This window comes from Oryctolagus cuniculus, chromosome 17 (assembly GCF_051225735.1).
Source record: "Oryctolagus cuniculus isolate XC-2025 breed Fujian yellow rabbit chromosome 17, ASM5122573v1, whole genome shotgun sequence".
Lineage (NCBI taxonomy): Eukaryota > Metazoa > Chordata > Mammalia > Lagomorpha > Leporidae > Oryctolagus > Oryctolagus cuniculus.
The window spans coordinates 43,756,249-43,781,452 of record NC_142883.1 but is presented as its reverse complement, the minus strand read 5'-3'; the positions used below and the strand labels follow the sequence as shown (position 1 = coordinate 43,781,452).

Sequence of the window (25,204 nt, the reverse complement as noted above, 5' to 3'; positions counted from 1 at the left end):
GGGGGCTGATGCTGTGGCATAGCAGGTAAAGCCACTGCCTGACAGTGCCAGCATCCCATATGGGTGCTGGTTTGAGTCCTGGCTGATCTACTTCCAATCCAGCTCTCTGCTATAGCCTGGGAAAGCAGGGGAAGATGGCCCCTGAACCCATGTGGGAGATCCAGAGGAAGCTCCAGGTTCCTGGCTTCAGATAGGCCCAGCTCTAGCCATTGCGGCCATCTGGGGAGTGAACCAGCAGATGGAAGATCTCTCTCTGGAACTCTTTCAAGTAAATAAATAAATGTTTAAAAAAAAAAAAAAAAAGAACATCTTCTCATGGTATTATGTATTCTGTGACATAATATTGTTTTCCATTCTATGTGGTATGCCATGAATTGAGTGACCCCTACCACTGGAAGTTCAGGCTGTTACATTCATTCACAATAACAATACTCTATGGGAGTGCTTTCCAGCTGTATAGTAGTACCTTATGTGGGAACCTCAATTTTTTTTTTTTTTTTTTTTTTTTTTTGACAGGCAGAGTGGACAGTGAGAGAGAGAGACAGAGAGAAAGGTCTTCCTTTGCCGTTGGTTCACCCTCCAATGGCCGCCGCGGCCGGCGCGCTGCGACTGGCGCACCGCGCTGATCCGATGGCAGGAGCCAGGAGCCAGGTGCTTTTCCTGGTCTCCCATGGGGTGCAGGGCCCAAGCACCTGGGCCATCCTCCACTGCACTCCCTGGCCACAGCAGAGGGCTGTCCTGGAAGAGGGGCAACCGGGACAGAATCCGGCGCCCCGACCGGGACTAGAACCCGGTGTGCCGGCGCCGCTAGGCGGAGGATTAGCCTAGTGAGCCGCGGCGCCGGCCGGGGACCTCAATTATGTGTAGATTCTCTACTGGGTTAATCCATTCCTCCAGGAAAAAAAAAAATCCTCAAATTTTCTGTTTTAGAACTACAGGTCAGGCTGCCAGGGTTCTGTGTCAGTGGGGTTAGGAGCCAAAGGTACCATAGTTGTCCATGCTGTTTTGAAGAAATAAAACGTGGGCCGGCGCCGCGGCTCACTGGGCTAATCCTCCAACTTGTGGCGCTGGCACTCCAGGTTCTAGTCCCGGTCGGGGCACCGGATTCTGTCCCGGTTGCCCCTCTTCCAGGCCAGCTCTCTGCTGTGGCCCGGGAGGGCAGTGGAGGATGGCCCAAGTGCTTGGGCCCTGCACCCACATGGGAGACCAGGAGAAGCACCTGGCTCCTGCCTTCGGTGCGCTGGCTGCAGTGCGCCGGCCGCGGCGGCCATTGGAGGGTGAACCAATGACAAAGGAAGACCTTTGTCTCTGTCTCTCTCTCTCACTGTCCACTCTGCCTGTCAAAAAAAAAAAAAAAAAAAAAAAAGAAAGAAAAGAAAAGAAAAGAAAAACGTGTAGTCACCTGTAGGGCAGGGTATCTCTTACACATGATTGTAACCAATATTGTGTTTGGGCCCACCTACATCCCCACTTTCTGAGGTACTTGATGCTTTCAATTCCTGAGTCTTTCTCATGTTCTATAGCAAGAACCAACCTGTTTCTGGGTTCTCACTACTGGTAGCTTGGTTTTATGCTTCTTCCAGTCTGAATTTTTAACCCTTTACTGACATTTTAGAAGGACTGGCAGAAGGAATGGTAGTAAAGATTTGTGTTCTATCAACTATGTTTTCAGGCAGAAAACTAGTTTACATGTTTATTTTCCACAAATAAGAGGGTTACAAAATGTTCCTAGGAAATAAATTTTTTTTCTAAATTTTATTTATTTGAAAGGCAAAGTTGCAGAGAAAGAGGTCTTCCATCTGCTGGTTCACTCCACAAATGGGCACAATGGCCAGGGCTGGGCCAGCCTAAAACCAGAAAGCCAGGAGCTTCTTCCAGGTCTCCCATGTAGGTAGGTGGTAGGGGCCCAAGCACTTCTACTTTTTCCAAGCTGGATCAGAAGTGGAACGACAAGGACACAAACTTTCATCCATATAGGATGCTGGCACTGTAGGCAGTGATAACACACTGTTCTACAATGCTGCCCCCCCCAATGGAATTAAAAGGTAATGCACATTTCCCATGAACTTTTTTGAGGACTTTTTCACATGTATGTGTATGACAGAAAAACAGAAATGAAAGAAAATTGTTCTTGTCCTTTGTTCAATTTCCTACTGGGGTGATAATTTTTATTTGTAAGACAGCTTCTTATATTAAGGGTATTAATTCTTTTGTATATAGTGAAACATGTTTTCACACTAGGAAATATTAACCTCAGGATAGGGACAAGAAAACAGTTGCACCATTAAGTCTTAATCAGAAGTCCCAATATTCTGGAGTTCTGCTGGTTCCAGAAATCTCAAGCAACAAAAACAAACAAACAAACAAACAAAAAAACAAAATCAAAACCAAACATCAAAGGAACATCATACAGGAAAAACAAAACAAAACAACCCAAAGAGGAAAACTTCACAATGTCCATCAACGTATTCAGTGTTGTTGCACATGGCTTGTGTCTCCCTAAATCCATATGCTGAAACCCTAGACCACAGGGTTAGAGGTGATGAAGTCATGCGGGCAGGGGCCCCACTAGGGGGATTAGCGTCTCTATAAAAGGGGCTTAGGAGATCTTGTAGGTCTTTTTTTTTTTTTTTTAAAGATTTATTTATTTACTTGAAAGAGTTACACACAGAGAGAAGGAGAGACAGAGAGAAATAGTTCTTCCATCTACTGGTTCACTCCCCAGTTGGCTGCAATGGCCAGAGCTGTGCTGACTCGAAGCCTGGAGCTTCTTCCAGGTCTCCCAAGTGGGTGCAGGGGCTCAGGAACTTGGGCCATCTTCTACTGCTTTCCCAGGCCATAGCAGAGAGCTGGATTGGAAGAGAGGCAGCCGGAACTTGAACCAGCGCCCATAGATGCTGGCACTGCAGGGATGGCTCCTTGTCAGTCCTTTTCACCATGTTAGCTTTGTTTGTTTGTTTGTTTGTTTTTTGCCAGGCAGAGTTAGTGAGAGAGAGAGACAGAGAGAGAGAGTTATAGACAGTGAGAGACAGAGAGAAAGGTCCTTCCTCCATTGGCCTACTCCCCCAATGGCCGCCACAGCCGGTGCTACACTGCCCGGTCTCCCATGCGGGTGCAGGGACCCAAGCACTTGGGCCATCCTCCACTGCACTCCCAGGCCACAGCAGAGAGCTGGACTGGAAGAGAAGCAACCGGGACTAGTACCTGGCGCCCCAACTGGGACTACAATCTGCGGTGCTGGCGCCACAGGCAGAGGATTAGCCAAGTGAGCCATGGCACCGGCCCTTAGCTTACAGTTTAAACACTATAAACCAGGAAGTGGGGCCCCACCAGACACCAATCTTTCTGGATATTGACTTTAGACATCTGATTCTCTAGAACTGGGAATAACTGCTTATAAGCTACCTAATTTATGGTAGTTTTGTTACGGCAGCCCAAATGAACAAAGACAGTTGTCAATTTAAGATTGTATTCAAGGGGCTCGCGCTGTGGCACAGTGGGTTAAAGCCCTGGTCTGCAGCGCTGGCATCCCATATGGGCGCCGATTCAGGTCCTGGCTGCTCCACTTCCAATCCAGCTCTCTGCTATGGCCTGGGAAAGTAGAAGATTGCCCAAGTCCTTGGGCCCCTGCACCTGCATGGGAGACCAAGAAGAAGCTCCTGGCTCCTGGATTCAGATCAGTGCAGCCCTGGCCATTGTGGCCATTTGGGGAGTGACCAGCAGATGGAAGCCCGCCTGCCCGCCCGCCCTCTCTCTCTGCCTCTCTGTAACTCTGCCTTTCAAATAAATAAATAAAGCTTTTTTTTTTTTAAGATTGTTTTCAGAAAAAAACAACTCCTTAACAAACAGTATGAAATACTTAGCTGTATGGGATGTCAGTCATGTCAGCTGAGTTTACTAAGAACTTTTTTTGCTCCCACTGGGATAGAAAAGGTCTTGCATGGATCTGAAGAGTAGGTTATATTCTGTTCTGCTTCACATCTTAGAAAACTGGCAGACAAGTTGTGATGTCAGGATCTTTACTGTTAACAGTGACAGTTGGTATGCATGTAAATGCAGAGAAAACATCTTAATTTTCAACTTATCTGGTTGAATTCAGAGTGCTGGCACTTGGAAAATTTGCTTTGACTTATAAAAGGAACAAACTGATACAAAAAGACCCAAACAGAGATTAAATATGAAATAACATTATATGCATTTTCAAAAAAAGTAGAAAAAGGAAAACACTGTCTGGCTGGAATAGGTACTGTTCTAACCAGATATTTTCATAACTAGTCATTTTTGAAAAAAAATTCTGATACTTAGCATTATTAAACGTATCAGATCAGGATGTTGTTCATCCTAACTCTAATGGACTCAAACCAACAAACTGGGCTATTTTTGACCCACCACTAACAAGGTAATTCCTCTGTTAAACATGAATAATTGTATCATCATGTTCACCAGTCTTCAAGACTGGTGAACTTGAAAAGCCTTTCATTCACCCTTCTATTATAATATTTAAGAAACAGGCATGTCAAAGAATGCTACTTTCATATATCTGCTCCTTGAGGAGATAATAGGTTGGGTCAAAAAAGAAGAGGGGCAGGCTAGTAAACTCTAATTAAATCAGAAAGTCCAGGGTACAGAGACACACAGAGCTCCAGTCTACCATTTCCTTTAACTTCTGTGCAGAAAGCTATTATCTCACCGGCACCGCGGCTCAGCAGGCTAATCCTCCGCCTTGCAGTGCTGGCACACCGGGTTCTAGTCCCGGTTGGGGCACCAGATTCTGTCCTGGTTGCCCCTCTTCAGGCCAGCTCTCTGCTGTGGCCAGGGAGGGCAGTGGATGATGGCCCAAGTGCTTGGGCCCTGCACCCCATGGGAGACCAGGAGAAACACCTGGCTCCTGCCTTCGGATCAGCGCGGTGCGCCGGCCGCAGCGCGCCGGCCGTGGCAGCCATTGGAGGGTGAACGAACGGCAAAGGAAGACCTTTCTCTCTGTCTCTCTCTCTGTCCACTCTGCCTGTCCAAAAAAAAAAAAAAAAAAAAAGACTCAATATGAGTTAAAAAAAAAAAAAAAGAAAGCTATTATCTCTTAAACATAAAAGATCAACTGGCTGAAAAGCCCATGAGAGTATTTCAGGCATGGAAAGCCAAGACACTCTGGCAAAAAGATCTCTGTGAGTGAGATCCCAGTGGAAAGAACAGGTCTTCAAAGAGGGAGGTGCCTTTCTCTGAAGGGAGGAGAGAACCTCCACTTTGACTATGACCGTGTCTAAACAAGATAAGAGTCGGAGAACTCAAGGGGCTTCCATAGCCTTGGAAACTCATAACTGGTGCATGGGGAGATTACTGATGCCATAAACAGGAGTGTCAATTTGTAAAGTCAACAGCAGGAGTCACTGTGCACTTACTCCTCATGTAGGATCTCTGTCCTTAACGTGCTGTACACTGAGGCGTAATGCTATAATGAGTACTCAAACAGTATATTTCACTTTGTGTTTCTATGGGGGTGCAAACGATTGAAATCTTTACTTAATGTACACTAAACTGATCTTCTGTAAAAAAAAAAAAAGAAAGAAAGAAATTATCAATTCCCAACTTGACTCTCACTGGGATTAAACATGACAATAGGTCTGATCTGATTTCATCATCATTTAAAAAAAATCATCTATTATTTTTCACTTTATGTTTCTGTGTGGGAGCAAACTGTTGAAATCCTTACTTAAGGTATACTAAGCTGATCTTCTGTATATTAAGATAATCGAAAATGAATCTTGATGTGAATGAAAGGGGAGAGGGAGTGGGAAAGGGGAGGGTTGTGGGTGGGAGGGACGGTATGGGGGGGAAGCCATTGTAACACATGAGTCGTACTTTGGAAATTTATATTCATTAAATAAAAGATAAAAAAAAAGAAAAAAAAACATAAAAGATCAAAACACAAGCTTCTCACAAAGTGATTAAATCAACCAATATGCTAATAATATATTTTGTCATGCTTTAGGTTAGGAAAGTAAATTCTTAGGGGAAATACATTTTTCATTCCATGAATACAGCAGTTCTTTTTTTTTTCCCCACAGAAAAACAACCAGGCCAACCTTTTACAGTTTTCTTTGGAAAATATAATTGCTGAATTTGAAAACTTAACAATGTAGCTGCAAAAATTTGGGAGCAACACATACTACTTTATGATAAGGTTTTTGCTTTGCTGTAGCAGAATCCTCTGAAGTCTCAATCCCCAGCATAATGTCTCCCAGATGGCTCAACCAGTTGCCATGCCAACTAAAGCAGCTTACATTAAATGAGGGTCTGAAAAGACACCTGCATCACTCCAGGTCTGTTGCACATTAAATAAAGCTCTCTTGACAGGGATTCAGAAGTGCCATTAACTTGAACAGCATCTATCTGATTATTGTTTCTGAGTAATTTAATGAGGGTCTCCATACAAGAGTAAAAATAGGATGTCCTTTTCCACTTTTGGTCCCTCTAAATGGGACAGCCTCTACAACAGCTGGTGTACCCATGCAGTGGGCCAATAACTTCCCTATGGCTTAAGTTACCACTGGGCAAAGTGAAACTATAGAGCCAAAGTTAGGGCTTTTAGGAGAATATTAGAATATCCCCCTTTAAAACTTGTGATTAAAAACAAGGTTAAAAATGCACTGTACATGGTATGCCAACCTCAGAGTGATTTGAACAGCCCTGTTACACAATAAATCACTGCTGATTGTAGCAATTAGTTAAGTAGCACCATGAAATATGAATTTCAAAATGTACTGATTTGCTTCAGAAAAATGAATGATGCAAATGAACAATTAGCCTCAGGTGCCCAAGAGAAGCAACATTATCTGTGTTAATTTATTTCAAGCTTCTTTACTGTTTTCTCAAATATTAATCACTGGAAAACTTTACTTAGTAGAAATACAAATGTGGACTAGAGAGCTTATGTGATTTACCCATAGTCCTATTCTTGCCCATAAAAAGCCAGGATTAGTTAGTCCAGTGGTCTTTCCACTCCACCAAGTTGTTTTGCATAGGAGCTTGCCTTAATGAGTCTATTATTCTCAGTTCTTAACCAAATACCATTACAGCACATGGATTACTTTAAAATAAAAGACAGTTAAGTTACAATCTTAATTACAGACTATGAGAGGGAGAATGAACATTAGCATTTTTTGAAGTTCTGTGCTACTTTAAACGTCATCTCATTTAATCCTAATAACTGCGTAATTTATAACTTTTCTCATTTAAGAGATAAAATACACTGAAACTGGGACAGGTAAAGCTACTCAACACAGTGTTTGGACTCAAACCTAGGTTGTAACAACCCTTTTCTTTGCAAAAAAAAATGTCCTCTTCAACATATGGTGCTGGAAAAACTGGATTTCAACATGCAGAAGTATGAAGCAGGACCCCTACCATACACCTTACACAAAAATCAAATAAAAATGGATTAAAGACCTAAAACTACGACCTGATATCATCAAATTATTAAAGAACATTGAGAAAATCCTGCAATATATTGGCATAGGCAAAGAGTTCTTGGAAAAGACCCCAGAGGCATAGGCAATCAAAGCCAAAATTAACACATGGGGTTACATCAAATTCAGAAGCTTCTGTACTGCAAAAGAAACACTCAGGAAATTGAAGAGGCAACCGACAGAATAGGAGAAATTATTTGAAAACTATGCAACTGATAAAGGATTAATAACCAGAATATATAAAGAGATCAAGAAATTCCACAACAAAAGAAACAACCCAGTTAAGAGATGGGCAAAGGACTTAAACAGACATTTTTCAAAAAAGGAAATCCAAATGGTCAACAGCACATGCAAAAATGCTCAGGATCGGCCGGCGCCGCGGCTCACTAGGCTAATCCTCCGCCTTGCGGCGCCGGCACACCGGGTTCTAGTCCCAGTCGGGGTGCCAGATTCTGTCCTGGTTGCCCCTCTTCCAGGCCAGCTCTCTGCTGTGGCCAGGGAGTGCAGTGGAGGATGACCCAAGTGCTTGGGCCCTGCACCCCATAGGAAACCAGGAGAAGCACCTGGCTCCTGGCTTCGGATCAGCGCGGTGCGCCGGCTGCAGTGCGCCGGCTGTGGCGGCCATTGGAGGGTGAACCAACGGCAAAAGGAAGACCTTTCTCTCTGTCTCTCTCTCTCACTGTCCACTCTGCCTGTCAAAAAATTAAAAAAAAAATGCTCAGGATCACTAGTTATTAGGTAAATGCAAATCAAAACCACAATGAGGTTTCACCTCACCCCAGGCATTCATACAGAAACCAACAAACAACAAATGCTGGTGAGAATGTGGGAAAAAAGATACCCTAATCTGTTGGTGGGACTGTAAACTGGTAAAACCACTAAGGAAGACAGTCTGGAGATACCTCAGAAATCTGAATAGAGACCTACCATATGACCCAGCCATTCCAATCCTGGGAATTTAAAGGGAAATGAAATCAGCTGTATAAGGCAGCTCAATTCACAATAGCTAAGACATGGAATCAACCAAAATGCCTATCAGTTCAAGATTGGATAAAGAAATTATGCACTCTATGAAGTACTACACAACAGTAAAAAAAAAAAAATTTAAATCCAGTCATTTGCAACAAGATGGTTGAATCCGGAAAACATCATACTTAGTGAAATAAGCCAGTTTCAATGGGAGAAATAGCGTATGTTCTGATCTGTGATAACAGAGCACCTAAAAGGAAATCTGTAGAAGTGAAATTGACTTTGAGAAGCAATGACTTGAACAGCCCTTGTCTTGACTGTCAAGGAAGTTTTTTTTTTTCCCCCTTCATACTATTTGCTGAACTCTTTACTTAACATAGAGTTAATCATAGGTGTATAAAGTCAACTGAAAATAGATCTCAGTAAAAAGTAAGAATGGGATTAAGAGAGGGAGGAGGAAGTTTGTAACTGCAAAGCTGTGTAGTTTTGCATTCACTCCTAAGGACTTACTTCTAAGGTTAGTTTAAAAACTTGCCATGGGGCCGGCGCCGCGGCTCACTAGGCTAATCCTCTGCCTAGCGGCGCCGGCACACCGGGTTCTAGTCCCGGTCGGGGCGCTGGATTCTGTCCCGGTTGCCCCTCTTCCAGGCCAGCCCTCTGCTGTGGCCAGGGAGTGCAGTGGAGGATGGCCCAGGTGCTTGGGCCCTGCACCCCATGGGAGACCAGGAAAAAGCACCTGGCTCCTGCCATCGGATCAGCGCGGTGCGCCGGCCGCGGCGGCCATTGGAGGGTGAACCAACGGCAAAGGAAGACCTTTCTCTCTGTATCTCTCTCTCTCACTGTCCACTCTGCCTGTCAAAAAAAAAAAAAAAAAAAAAAAAAAAAAAAAAACTTGCCATGGGACCCCAAATCCCATTAAGCTGGTGGCAAAAAATGCCATCTTAAGTGTTAAAGTGACCATATCAAGTGTTAAAGTGATCATATAGATAGGGTTAACTGTTAAAGGGATCATATAAATAAGATTAAATGTCTGGTAAAGATAATAGATAGAATTCAAAAGGAGAGAATGTTCCAACATGGGAAGCAGTCCACACAGGAGACTCATAGAATGACAACTGCTTTAAATAGCGCTTTGACCACAGAATCAGCATGCAGATCAGGCTGAAAAGCCCATGAGAGTATTTCAGGCATGGAAAGCCAAGACACTGTGGCCAAAAAAAAAAAAAAAGTCCTGGACGAAGGATCTCTGTGAGAGAGACCCCAGTAGAAAGAAGGGGCCATCAAAGAAGGTGTACTTTTCTCGAAGGGGAGAAGTTCCAATTTGCTTATGGCCTTGTCTAAATAATGATGGACATTGTGGATTCAAAAGGCTTCCATAGCCTTGGCAGCTCATGTCAAGAGCCTTGAGTGATCACTGACATCATAAATTAAGAGTGTTGATTGATAAATTAACAACAGGAGTCACTGAGGACTTACTTCCCATGCATGAACTCTGTCCTCAATGAGTTGTACTATGTGAATTAACTGTAAAACTTGTTATCAAAGTTTTGTTTGTTTTTTTTGTGTGTGTGTGTGTCAGTGCAGATTGCTGAAATCATTACCTAGCATAGAGCTGGTCTTCTGTGTATAAAGTTAATTGAAAATGAATCTTAATGGAGAATGGGACTGAGAATGGGAGAGGGAAGATGTGGGTTGGGAATGGGGGTGGGAGAGCAGGTATGGTGGGAAGAATCATTATATTCCTAAAGTTGTAATTATGAAATTTGTATTCATTAAATAAAAGGTTTCTTTGGGGAAAAAAAAGAAGAAATGTCAGGTTGAACAGCCAAATAATAACCCCTTTGTCAATAATTGAAAACTACAAAGGTTAAAAAATCGTAAGTGGCAAATTTTTCCTACCACATTCCTTCTACCTCCTGAGAATTCATTTTGTTCAAGTCTTTATTCTTATACTTGTCTTATTTTTTTAAGATTTATTTTATTTATTTGAAAGACAGAGTTACAGAGAGAGGTAGAGACAGAAAGAGAGGTCTTCCATCTGATGGTTCACTCCCCAGATGGCTGCAATGGCTGGAGTTGCGCCAATCTGAAGCCAGGAACCAGGAGCTTCTTTCAGGTCACCCACATGGGTGCAGGGGGCCCAAGGAGTTGGGCCATCTTCTGCTGCTTTCCCAAGCCACAGCTGCACCACAATGCCGTCCCCTCTCTTATACTATTTTTGAGTTAAGTTATAAAAATAAATTTGGTAACTCAGGAACTATTTTCTCTGACCTTATAAATCATACATGCTTAGTTTCATATTTCTTATTATTTTTAAAAATGGGTATGACAAACTTTAAAATTAAGCACTCTGTGGGGCCAGTGCTGTGGCATAGTGGGTTAAAAGCCCTGGCCATCCCATATGGGCGCCAGTTCTAGTCCTGGCTGCTCCTCTTCTGATCCAGCTCTCTGCTATGGCTTGGGATAGCAGTAGAAGATGGCCCACATCCTTGGGCCCCTGAACCCACATGGGAGCCCTGTAAGAAGCTCCTGGGTCCTGGCTTCAGATCTGTGCAGCTCCAGCCATTGAGGCCATCTGGGAAGTGAACTATCAGATGGAAGAACTCTCTCTGTAACTGTCTTTCAAATAAATAAAATAAATCTTAAAAAAAAATATTAAGCACTTTGCATGAACATGTTACATGTGGAATCTTCAGTTTGTGGAAAACGTTACTATCTTGTAATTTTATTTTTCCATGAACTTTTCAAAGTATATTTGTGTGTGTGTGTGTGTATGTGTACAAAAGGGTCACAGGACTCAAGCTTAATTTTTTTGTTTATGATGGGTAATCCTCCTTGATAGGAAACTGGGGGAATAAATGTCTGAATTAGAGATTGCTGGAAACTACAGGACAGGCCTTTGATGGGAGGTGAAAATGGACAATGTAAGTTTGGGAAAAAGAAACAACAATCTCTACTTTTTACTAAAGGAAATATGACAGGGATGGGGTATTTTGCTTTTGGTTACAATGTTCTTTTTCTTTGCAGAAAGAAGCTTTTTCTTTTATTAGATCCTCCATTTGCTGGTTCACTCTCAAAATGGCCTTAATGGCTGTGTCCCAAAGCCAAGTCCAGCACTCCATCTGGGTCTCCCACGTTGGTGGCAGGGACCCAAGTACCCATGCCATCATCCACTGCTTTCCAAGTATATCACCAGGGAAATGGATCAGAAGCAGAGCAGTCAGGACTCAAACTGGTATTCTGATATGAGATGCGGGCATTGCAAGTTTTGGCTTAACCAGTTTCACTATAACAATGGTCCCCAAGCTTTATATTTTTCCGCCTTTCATTTTAAAAATCTGGGTATTAAAATTATGGAAGCACAAAGACATTAATATATTATAAATAAAAGCAAAATGATATGACATTCTTTAGAAGAATGCACATCAACATCAACAGCTGAGATATAAGTGCACAGTGCCCAAATATGAGTATTCATGGGTTCAAACATTGTTTTGAAACAAAATAAAATAATCATCTGATTTCACTGTCCAGAAACTTTCAAGTACCAGAGTATAAGAGTTCATGAAGGACAAATTTAGAGGCAGGAAAAAGCAAGACATAAGGAACCTTCTGAGGGTCAAGCAGATAAATGGGAACACTTTAGAGATACTGACACCAGGAGGGCAAAAAAGAAAGTTGTTTAGAGGGCCCAGCGCCGTGGCACAGTAGGTTAATCCTCTGCCTGTGGCACTGGCATCCCATATGGGCACCGGTTCTAGTCCCAGCTGCTCCTCTTCCAATCCGGCTCCCTGCTGATGCATCTGGGAAAGCGGTAAAAGATGGCCCAAGTGCTTGGGACCCTGCGGCCACATGGGAGACCCCGAAGAAGCTCCTGGCTCCAGATCGGTGCAGCTCTGGTCATTGTGGCCATCTGAGGAGTGAACCAATGGAAGGAAGAGCTTTCTCTCTGTTTCTCCCTCTCACTGTCTGTAACTCTTACCTCTCAAATAAATAAATAGAAATCTCTTTTTAAAAAAGTTGCTTAGAACTTTTTTTTAAAAAGAACAGGTTTGAGCAATTTTCTCTGATGCAAAAAGAATTATGGGTAAGAAGGTTAGGCAAATAATCTACACTACAGCCTGCTAACCACCTACAGCTCATTGGGAAGCTTCCCCTGACCTTTTGCTCCAATTGACACAAATCTTAACTATCCTATAATCAACATTTGTTTAACTCACCTCCATGATGCTGCTTCTGTTTTAGAAGCAATTTAAGAATACAGAATAATCAGCTTCATGCCAGAAATCCTGACTACCCCAACTGTCAAAGGTAATTCTGCAGGAAAAAAGCTACACAATCACCATAGACACAAATGCTGACATCAAATTCTGACCTTCAATTATGAGTAAGATGACTGAGTACTTTTCTGTTTTTAGGAAGTCATGATTACTCAAGCAATCTCAGAGGCTTTGGGATTGGTGCCAACAGCATCTTTGTTTAACCATCATCATTAGCATCAATAAATACTGACTAGGTACCAAGTGTAGAAAGCATGCTAACTGAATGACAAGACAGGAAAGAAGGATGAATGCAAGGCGACAGTCAAGAGATTAGAAAAAAGACTGACATTGATACTTAAAAATCCAGCAGAGAAGACAAAAAGGAAGCAACAAGCTTTCAACAGTTGATACCTATTGTGAGTTTCCTATGTGTTATACATTCAGCTTTAAATTTACTTTGCCTTTTACTTCTCATTACTCTAAGAATTAAATCTATTATGATTCCTGTTAAACAAATGAGCAAAGAGGGTTACAGAGAGGTAAAGGCACTTGGCTAGTATGCACAGAGATGGGATTAGATCCCAGATCTTTTTCTTAACCTGTACTCTGTCCTTTGAAAGATGAAGGATATCTCAGAAAAATGAAACCACAAAAAAGGTAAGAACAAAATAATAATTCCACTTCAGGAGAAGGAATGCCTGGAAACTGATTTTTTAAATGGAGTTAAAAGGATTCAGCAGTGGGAGGCAGTGTGGTGTAGGCTATAGAATTAAAATGACCAGGCTTAGAATCTCTACTCTGCCATCTACTAGCTTTATAACATTAGGCAAGTTAAATAAACTTCTCTGAGTCGGTTTCTGCATTTCTGACACAGGCACAATGACATCTATTACACAGGATTACTGCTGCAATAAGGAGCAGGGATGAGTGTCAACTATCATTATCATCGCTTTAGGAAGGAGGCAGGGTGCTGAGTTTATGAAACACCAATATGCCAGGCACTGTATCAAATGTCCTACATCCATCATTCATTCCTTACAGCAGCATTGTGAGGAAGAACATTATCTCCTTCATTATCGAGGAAACTGACGCTATGGAGGACTATCAAATCACCTTTTCAGAAAGCTAGAAAGTGTGTGTGGGGAGAATTAGGATTTGAACTCAAGACTGCCTGATCTCAAAGTCCACAACCTTTGACAAAATGTATGAATGTGCTTTTATTTCTTCCCAATATACACCCATTCCAGCGAAAAAGCAAAATAATATAAAAAAGAAACCAGAAACCACTTGAAAGAGCTCCTGTAAGTCACTGTGATCTCAAAAGGAAAGATGAGGCAACCTGAAAAGGATAACACCAATGAAAGAAGGGGAAAACTGCATTCATTTATTAATGTGGTCTCATGTCAGTTTTGGAGAGCTGAAAAATATTATGTCCAACAGCTCTGTCCCTTCAAAGTTCACTCATTCCTTAGACTATAAAGTTTCCATGAGATACACAAACACACATAAAATTTAAGTGTGTGTGGGGGTGTCTTCCACTTCCCACATGCTGGCAAAAGCCAGAAGCCAGGAACTTCGTGCAGTTCTCTCGTATGGGTGGTAGGAACCCAAGTACTTGCAAGGTCTTGGGCCAATATCTGTTCCTCCCAGATGTATTAGCAGGAAGCTGGACTGGAAGTGGAGTAGCTGGGACTTCAACCAGGCACTCCAGTAAGGAATATGGACATCCCAAGCATCAGCTTAACCTGATGTCACAACACCTGCCCCTAGAGGACACATTTTTGAGAAGTACCTATACGGCTGGTTTTGGGAACTGAGTTTGGAAACACAAGGGATCAATTAAAAGTGCTAATCTCTGAGACCTCTGAGGACCTCTGCAGAGGGGACTCCTAATTTTGCTAAAGGGCTTCCATTAACTTCAAAGGTTTCTCAGTCTTGAGCTAAGAGTTCTAAAAATTCTATATCAGATTAGAATCTCATAATTAATATTCCACAAACCCAAAGAAACCCAGACACACACACACAAACTCAAATCTTGGTTACTCATGTAAATCATATTCCCTTTGGAAAAATGCCATTTCAAATTTATCTTATTTTTTTATATGGTTTTTCTGCCATCTCTAAATGATGTTATCAGTAACAGGAAGAGGGTTAGTGTTGTGGTGTAGCAGGTAAAGCTCCTGCCCCTGACACTGGCATCCCATATGGGCACTGTTTCAAGACCCAGCTACCCAACTTATGATCCACTTCCTTGATAATGTACCTGGGAAAACAGCAAAGATGTCCCAAGTCCTTGGGTCCCTGCCACCCACGTGGCAGACCCAGAAGCTCCTGGCTCCTCGCATCAGGCCAGTCCAGCTTGGGCTGTTGCAGCCATTTGGGGAGTGAACCAGTGGATAGAAGATCTCTGTTTCTCCCTCTCTCTGTAATTCTGCCTTTCAAATAAATAAATACACAAATAAACAAACCTTTAAAAATATAGGAAAGACTTCCAATTAAACATGTAATTGTGAAATCCATCACCGATAGTGCAGTTCATTGCATTTAACTAATACTGAATCATGACATGAATGTAGTATGTAGAGAGCAAAGTAATACAGTGAATGGTACATAAGTAAATTGTACTCTGGCTAAAATAAAGATTTGGGTTAGTGTATTGTAAGTCTATCAAGTTTTCTGAGGTACTGCTCTCAAATACACTGAATTGATAGCAAGGGACTCAGCTGTTTTATGAAATGGCTAAAAGTTCACTGGTGCCCTGTATCCAACAATTAAGGTTAGTCTGGCAAAATTTAGTAGCTTCTGAAATTCTAGGTCCTCACATAATGCATGTCTCTTGGTGTCTAGCAACTTTAATTAACAAGGGCCAGCGCTGTGGTGTAGTGGGTAAAGCTGCCACCTGCAGTGTTGGCATCCCATATGGGTGCCGGTTCGAGTCCCAGCTGCTCCACTTCTGACCTAGCTCTCTGCTATGGCCTGGGAAAGCAGTAGAAGATGGCCCAAGTTCTTGGGCCCTTGCACCTGCGTGGGGGTGGGGGACCCGGAGGAAGCTCCTAGCTTCAGATCGGCACAGCTCCGGCCATTGCAGCCAACTGGCCTAACACACTTTGCATCCAAAGTTCACAGGAGTTTCTCCTACTTCTGTAAGATTCACTACGTTCTACCTCCTCTGTAAGACCTTCCTTTACTACTTTTATACCACTTACTGTCAGGCACTTTCCTAAGTATTATATCTATCAATGCATCCATTTGTCCACCTGACTTTTAAAGTTTTCAACATTTTTATTCATTTTATTTGAAAGACAGAGACAGTTCTTCCACCCTCTGGTTCATTCCCTAAATGCCTGCAACAGAGAAGGCTGAGCCACACTGAACCCAGGATCCAGGAACTCCATCTGGGTCTCCCATCATGGGTGGCAAGAGCCAAATTATTTGAGCCATCCTCGGCACATCAGCAGGAAGCGAGATCAGAAGTAGAGTAGCTGGGGTTTGATCCAGGGACTCTGATATGGAATGTGGGATGCAAGTGGTCCCAAGCAGACTTAAACCAAAATGCTTGCCCCGTTGATTCCATTTTAATCCTCAAAATAACTCTGTGAGGCAGATACTATCATTACAACCTCATAAATAAGGAAGTGAAGACACAGGAAAGTTAAGGTTAAGGATCGTGGCCAAGTCTGCAGTTAATGAGACAAAGTTGGGATCCCCATCTAGGCAGTCTGGATCAAGGCACCATGGTTTTTTGTCACCACAAAGGATACTGTATTACTTCAAGCCAGCAGAATGCTGGTTATGCTGGTTATGATTATAAGAAATTTGAAATACAGAATGAAGATCTTGTTCCTACTTCTTCATGGGAGAGTAAGTCACTGAACTCAAGATTGCTGCCATTAGGCAGCAGATCTACAGGATGATATGATGATATCCTTTCTGTGTGGCAAGCAGAATGGATGGAGAAGGGGACTAATTTTGGAGACTGCTGTTAATTAAGCTCCAATACTAAGACCTTGTAATGGAGGAGCCACAAAGGCTTTGTAGAAGAGATAGAAAGGGAGACACTTGGCTGGTCAATTTCTTAATGGAGATAAATTTTCCACACTCCATGTTCAACCCATTCTGTGACTTAAGATTTTTCCTCTCTCTCACACAAAAGAGAAAAAGTAAAATGGATTCATCACAAGACAGAGAGTCAACAACTGGGGAAATTGTTAGCTATTAGAAATAAATGTTGGGGCCAGTGCTGTGGCTCAGTGTGTTAAGGCCCCAGCGTACAGCACCGGCATCCCATATGGGCACCGGTTCTAGTCCCGGCTGCTTCACTTCTGATCCAGCTCTCTGCTATGGCCTGGGAAAGCAGTGGAAGATGGCCCAGGTCCTTGGGCCCCTGCACGTGTGTGGGAGACCTGCAGGAGGCTCCTGGCTCCTGGCTCCAGATTGGTGCAGCTCTGACAGTTGTGGCCATCTGGAGAGTGAACCAGCAGATAGAAGAGACTGTCTCACTCTCTTTGGCTGTACCTCTCTCTGTAACTCTTTCAAGTAAATAAAATAAATCTTTAAAAAAAAATAAATAAATGTTGGGGCAGTGCTATGGCACAGTGGGGTAATCCCCCTGTGGTGCCAGCATTCTATATGGGTGCTGCTCCTAGTTCTAGTCCTGACTGCTCCTCTTCCAATCCAGCTCTCTGCTAAGACCTGGGAAAGCAGTGGAAGATGGTCCAGGTGCATGGGCCCCTGTACCCAAGTGGGAGACCTGGAAGAGGCTCCTGGCTCTGAATTGGGCCAGCTCCGGCCATTGCAGCCATTTGGGGAGTGAACCAGTGGATGGAAGTCCTTTCTCTGTCTCTCCCTCTCACTGTTTGTAACTCTACCTCTCAAATAATTACATAAAATCTTTAAAAAAGAAAAAAAAATGTTTAATATTGACAAAGTGTGTGTAAATACGCCATAAAAAACACTGCTAAATAAGCATTTCAATAATAGAGAGCTGGGCAGGTGCTTAGCCTAGCAGTTAAGATGCCTACATACATCAGAGTCCCTGGGTTCAATACCTGGCTCTAGCTTCCAGATAATGCAGAACCGAGGAGGATGCAGTGCTGGTTCAAGAACCTGAGTTCTTGCCACTCATGTAGAAGACCTGGATTGAATTCCTGCACTTTTGGCTTCAGTCTCAGCAGGGGCCTATTGTAGGCATCTGGGGAGTGAGCCAGCAGATGGAAGCTCCCTTGTACACGCTTTCATTCCCCTCCGTCTCCCGGGCTCACTCTCTCCCCACCCCTACTCCCCCTGTCCTTCTGCTTCTTTTCTAAAATAAATTCAAGGAATATATATGTTTTTTAAATAGAGAGTTAATCATCTTCGGCAGCTCAAATTGTGCAGATATGTGAGAAGTTATAGCATTGTTTTAGGTAAAAAAACTATTCAGGTTCAAAAACTTGCTATCCAGAGGTGAGAATTAGAGCAGGTTGGCTTGCCCTAATTAAATGGGCTGAAGTCTGAAAGCACATTTAATATTATCTGTGCAATGAGCTACTTATGTTGTACAGAAACTATTGGTAGGGGCTGGCATTGTGGCATAGCAGGTAAAGCAGCTGCCTGTGATACTGAGCTCCCATATGCATGCTGGTTTGTATCCCAGCTGCTCCACTTTTGATCCAGGTCCCTGATAATGGTCTGGGAAAGCAGCAGAAGATAGCCCAAGTGCTTGGGCCTCTGCTCCCATGTGGGAGACCTAGAAGAAGTTCCTGGCTCCCGACTTCAGTCTGGCCCAGCCCTGGCCATTGCAATCATTTGGGGAGTGAACCAGGCAGATGGAGGATCTCTCTCTCTCTCTCTGAAACTCTGCTTTTCAAATAAGTAAATCTTAAAAAAAAAAAAACAAAAACAAACTATTACGGATGTGTTACAAACTTTCAGATAACACAATAAGCATATTTAACTTATTTATCTGGGTTGGGAGAAGAAAATAGAGAACCTGTTATATCAAATTATTTCCTACAGAATGAATATGGAAAGAAAGCTTGGAAAACCCAATTTCAATCCCAAAATATTCTTCACTGATTTCACATAACATTAAGTCATCATTTGCTTTTCACTTCATATTAGAAATCAATCCTCAGCCAGATTATAAAAAAGAAATCTTATAATATTAAATATTTATCAATATTATAATATTAAATATTTATCAAATATTTATAGGTCTCATACCAGTAAACCATTCTATAATTTTTAAAAACAGGTTCGGGGCTGGTGCTGTGGCACAACGGGTTAATGTCCTGGCCTGAAGCACCGGCATCCCAGTTCTAGTCCTGGCTGCTCCTCTTCCAATCCAGCTCTCTGCTATGGCCTGGGAAAGCAGTGTGAGACCTGGAAGAAGCTCCTGGCTCCTGGCTCCTGGCTTCGGATCAGCGCAGCTCTGGCCACTGTGGCTATCTGGGGGAGTGAACCAGCAGATGGAAGACCTCTCTCTCTGTCTCTACCTCTCTCTGTTACTCTGTCTTTCAAATAAATAAAATAAATCTTAAACAAATAAACAAACAAAAACACATTCTCCTGCAATACATGATGGAACAAGCATGAAAATCAGGTGAGAGGGGCCGGCACTGTGGCACAGCGGGTTAAGGCCCCAGTCTGTGGTGCCAGCATCCCATATGGGCACCAGTTCGAGTCCCAACTGCTCCACTTCTGATCCGGCTCTCTGCTATCGCCTGGGAAACCAGTAGAGGATGGCCCAAATCCTTGGGCCCCGCCACCCATATGGGAGACCTGAAAGAAGCTCCTGGCTCCTGGCTTCAGATCAGTGCAGCTCCGACCACTGCAGCCAATTGAGTGAACCAGTGGATGGAAGACCTCTCCCCCCCATCCCCCCGCAGTTCTGACTTTCAAATAAATAAATAAATAAATCTTTTTTTTTTTTTTTTTTTTAAAGAAAGAAAATCAGATGAGTTTTCCATAGGGCATAGTAAATGTTTGGGTCAAACTATAGACTGCAGATACTCAAGCATGCTTCCTCAAGCCATGGATTCTCTTATGTGACAAATACAAGAATGACAGTTAAAGCATGCTCAACCTCACTTTATGCACTAATTTTGAGAACCTGCCAATCCTGTTTCAAAGAGGAAAATTACACAAGCATAAATATATAAGACTTAACAAAATCTCTTTTATTACATTTTTTTCTTCCAAAGTCAGGTCTTTAGAAAAAAAAGAATTTTAACCTGTATCTCCTAATCCAAAATAAAAGTGAGGACATTAAATAGTGTGGATAATGACAATTTGGTTGGTGGATAATGTTGACTTCAAACAATGCTTTCCACATGAAAGAAAAACAGAAATGTGTCAGAGAGAGAATTGTGTTCTCTTGTAACAAATGGGCAGCCCTAAAGCTCATCATCTTCTCTGCAACAAAAAGCTTTGCAACTAGAAGAAGAAACTGGTGTGTGCTCCAATTAAATCACTGCCCTTTTCTGAAGCATGCCTGCGATTCTCTATAGAAATCAATGGAATAAAAGGTCATCTTGTTAAAATGTTTGAATATGACAATCTTTTTGCCAGGCAAAGGCAAATTCCTTTTCTTTTTAAAACAAGTAATTTGTTGCACAGTATGTCAAAAATTAAAATTACCCCAATTACATTTTAAAACTGATTAAAAAAATCAATTCTACCGCCTGAAAAATGAAAACAAGCTGGAAAGCTGTCATTCTACATACTCCATAAGAGCCCAGAGGGTTCTCTGTCGGATGAATCCTTGTCACTAAGGCCACATACATAATTAAAAAAAGAAAAGCATCCTAGAGAAAACGGTATTACTTCAAACCTCAGCTCCAGCTCTCTCTCTCTCTCTCTTTTTTTTTTTCCCCACAAAGTACCCTGGAGAAGGCAAAACAAATTCTGGTTCTGTCAGATGCAGATGCTAACTTTCCACCAGCATTACCATCCAAATCTAAACTAGAGATTCAGAGCCCAGGAGTGGAGCCAAAATAACTGGAATACTCACCATTTCTCTGAATATAAAAAAGGGCATTTGAAAGAAAAGCCTTTACCTAGCAAGCTTTTCATATATGAAAAGGCAATTTTTTCAATTTTTAACACATTCTGATGGTAAAGGATGCACAGATCAGCCAAATAAACATTACCCTCTTTGACAATAAATAAAACCTTCTCTAAAACACAATGAACCCTTCAAATTAGGCCCACAGATCCTCACTTAACAAATTGGAAAAAACTTCTATGTCCAATTTAATTTCAAATATCCTTCTGCCCAATACAGTTTGAGGGCATTTACTCCAGTTTGAACTACTGTAAAGTTGCATGAATGATGCGACTAAAACTGAAGCACACACTGCTATCAGCAGTAGAAACATTTTGAAGGAGGCAAAGTCTTTACACATACCAACATATGGATACTTCCTTATGCACCCAGTGCAACCATCACCAGTGTAGTTCTTTTTTGACAGGCTGAGTGAACAGTGAGAGTGAGAGAGAGAGAGAGAGAGAGAGAGAGAGAGAAAGGTCTTCCTTTGCCGTTGGTTCACCCCCCAGTGGTCGGTGTGGCTGGTGCGCTGCAACCAGCGCACAGCGCTGATCCGAAGCCAGGAGCCAGGTGCTTCTCTTGGTCTCCCATGCGGGTGCAGGGCCCAAGCACTTGGGCCATCCTCCACTGCACTCCCTGGCCACAGCAGAGAACTGGACAGGAAGAGCGACCAGGACAGAATCCGGTGCCCCAACTGGGACTAGAACCTGGGGTGCCGGCGCCGCAGACGGAGGATTAGCTTATTAGTGAGCCGCGGCGCCGGCCCAGTGTAGTTCATTTTTCATCAGAGATTCAAAGTCTAAGCTATTAAAAAGAATACTTCTGGAGGACAGGGAGGATTCAAAATACAGAGAACAAAAACCTGTAGGAAGAATCTAGAAGAGGTCTATGAGATAATTCAATTCAGATACTGAGTACCTTTTATAGTAGCTGAGAAAGGATGAAATGAAATGATGATCCATTTTAAAAGATCTGCCTTGTCTGTCGAGATATATGAACTAACACAGTACCTTATCCATTTGGTCATAGTACTCAATAACATTTTAGGGATGAGTATTCTAACGTGCACTTAACATGTGTCATCTATCAACATTGTTGGATACTGTTATATAATTACAACAGATGGGCAAAAAGGATTACATGAACCCATGGAGTAAGGAACTGGAGCTGAGAATCAAACCCAGGTACTCTGATATGGGATATGGATGTCTTAACTGCTAGACTAAACATCTGCCCCCAAAAATGTTTTATTCTATGAAACTTGTAAGTTGCAGAAAAGTCATCGAAGCCCTTCCCTGATTAGAAATGAAGGCAGGCTAGTTTTTTATCTGTAGGAAAATTTGGTTGTATCTCTACTGCAAAACTTATCACTATGAGACTGTAATAATTTAAAAACTAACTGTCACTCCTACTAGACCATGAACTCATTAAAGATAATGGCAATGATTGCTGCATTTTACTCTACCTGCTGGTACATCTTTGCTGAGGGTGAAGTTTGAAAATTAAATCATAAAACAAACAATGCATATTGCAAGAAACCACCTGGGAAGATGCCAGGTATCGTTCTCTTCTCCATTCACAACAATCTTGCACAACAGTCAGTGCCTCTCATTCCAATGAGATCCATGTCATGGTGGTTTACTATTTATGTTTTTAGTTATGGTAAAATATACATTACATAAAATTTACCACTTAAATCATTTTCAGCAAACAATTTCATGGCATTGAGTATATTTTCAAGATTGTAATCATTACCACTAACTAATTCTAGAACTTTTTCATTATATGAAACAGAAACTCCCTGTTAAGTTTTTATACTACACTTCTGGGAGCAGGCATTTAGCATATAGTTGTTGACAGTTGTGTTCCACATGGGAATATACGGGTTAGATTACCAGTTCTGACTGCTGAGTTAAGCTACTGAGTCCCTGCCACCTATGTGGGAGACCTGGATTGCCTTCCTGGCTCCTGACTCTGGCCCAGTCCCAGCCACTGTTCACATGTGGAGGAGTGAACGAGTGAATGGGAACACTGTCTGTTTCTTTCTAAGATTTATTTATTTGGGGTCAGCACTGTGGCATAGTGGGTAAAGCCACTGCCTGCAGTGCTGGCATCTCATATGGGTGCTGGTTCAGGTCCTGGCTGCTCCACTTCTGAACCAGCTCTGCTATGGCCTGGGAAAGCAGCAGAAGATGGCCCAAGTCCCTGGGTCCTTGCACTCACATGGGAAGTCTGGAAGAAACTCCTGGATCCTGGCTTTGGCCTGGTCTGGCCCTGGCCGTTGCGGCCATTTGGGGAGTGAACCAGCGATGAAGATCTCTATCTCTTTCTCTGCCTTTCAAATTAATAAATACATAAACCTTTTAAAAAAAATTATTATTTATTTATTTGAAAGGCAGAGTTACAGAGAGAGAGAAAAAAAAATATCTTACATCCACTGGTTCACTCCCCAAATGGTTGAAATGGCCAGAACCAGGCTGATCCAAAGCCCAGAGTCAGGAGCTTCTTCCCAGTCTCCCATGTAGGTGCAGAGGGGCCCAACAACTTGGACCACCTTCCATTGCCTCCCCAAGTGCATTAGCAGGAAGCCGGATTGCAAGGAGCAGCCAGGACTTGAACAGATGCCCATATGGGATGCCAGCACTGCAGGCGGTAGCTTTACCTGCTATGCCACAGCACTGGCCCCTTGTCTGTTTCTCAAATATATAAAATTCAATGTACATTTCTTTCTTCATCATGAAAATCTTTTATTGGGCCCCCAATGCCTACTGAATAAAGATCATTTTCCTTAGTTCAACATTCAAGGTCTTCTGTGACTAGGCCCCATAGCATAATTTCTCATTATTTGTGCATGTTGAACACAAGTGTAGACCATTGGCTGACTTACCATTTCCCAAAGATGCTCCTTATACTCAATCTGGAATAGCCATCCTTTTTTAATGCACTCTTTAATGCTTACCTGATATGTCTTTTTTTCAACACAGTTTCCTTATTATTGTTTTCTATCTAAAATAATCTTTCTTTCTTTTAAAGTCTCACACTCCCTGTCTATATTCTTTTGGCAAATTCTACCACACATGATAGTTACTTTTTTAATTTAAAATTTTAATTTACATAAATAGAAAAAGTATGGAAAGCTTCACGAATTTGTGTCATCCTTGTGCAGGGGCCATGCTAATCTCTGTGTCATTCCAGTTTCAGCACATGTGCTGCTGAAGCCAGCATACTGTTACTTCGTTACATCTTGTCTCTTCCCCCACGGAATGTATTCTCCTTGAGGAAAGCCGTTAGGAAACAGCACAGTGCTGTCATTTCTAAGTGACTTTTGACAAGTTATTTAATTCTCTAAGCTATAGTTTGTTCACTTTAAAATGGGTATGAATAAAGTGTTTGAGATAGTGTTTACTACCACATTAAATCTTTTAAAAATGCTTCCTTTATTTTAATCTCTTTGAAAGGCAGAGTCACACATAATACACACAGACACACAGAGAAAGAGAGAAAGACAGAGAGAGAGAGAGAGAGAGAAATGAATCTCTCCCATTCACTGGTTTTACTCCCTAAAGGGCCACAATAGGCAGGGCTGGGCCAGGCTGAAGCCAGGAGCCTGAACTCCACCTAGGTCTCCCATGTGAGTAGCAGGGGCCCAAGTACTTGGTCCATAATCCAATATTTGCCTTTGGGGGAGTGAACCAGTGAACAGGAGCACTGTTTCTCAAATAAATATGCGAGTAAATAAAATCCAAAGTACACTTCTAATTCTTTCTTCATCACAAAATCTTTCATTGGGCCCACATAAACTTTCTGCAAGATTAAATAAATGAAAAATTATATTTTTAAAACCACCACAGATATTAAGTGAATAAAAAGGCTGACCAAATACTGGCAAAGTGGTGGTTAGGTCGAGAATTTATTCTCTTTTTTAAGAATTTGTTTTATTTATTTATTTTATTTTTTTTTTATTTTATTTTTTTTTTTGACAGAGTGGACAGTGAGAGAAAGAGACAGAGAGAAAGGTCTTCCTTTGACGTTGGTTCACCCTCCAATGGCCGCGGCGGCTGGCGCACCGCGCTGATCCGATGGCTGGAGCCAGGTACTTATCCTGGTCTCCCATGGGGTACAGGGCCCAAGTACTTGGGCCATCCTCCACTGCACTCCCAGGCCACAGCAGAGAGCTGGCCTGGAAGAGGGGCAACCGGGACAGAATCCGGTGCCCCAACTGGGACTAGAACCCGGTGTGCCGGCGCCACAAGGCGGAGGATTACTAGGCTTAGTGAGCCGCGGCACCGGCCCCCACACACATATTTCTGTGTGACAAGAAATTCTTGTTTAAGCACTGCCAAAACTTACCATTCAAACAGAAATACTTCTACAAGTGAAAGGGGGAACTTATTAATAATTGTACTAAGATTAGCAAAGTCCAAGACTGTCCCAACCAACTTGGATGCACGGTCATCCCACTAGACTTCTCATTTTCACTG

At 42.4% G+C, this 25,204-nt stretch overlaps 1 protein-coding gene and 1 non-coding gene across 7 annotated transcripts in view; both read right to left on the bottom strand.

Moving 5' to 3' along the window:
• The window catches only part of NLK (nemo like kinase), a 188,186-nt gene that overhangs the window by 51,648 nt on the left and 111,334 nt on the right, over positions 1-25,204 (bottom strand). The window lies entirely within an intron of this gene.
• On the bottom strand, positions 23,847-23,948 carry LOC127484511 (U6 spliceosomal RNA). Its single transcript, XR_007911572.1, has one exon. It is a non-coding gene; the product is annotated as a U6 spliceosomal RNA (small nuclear RNA).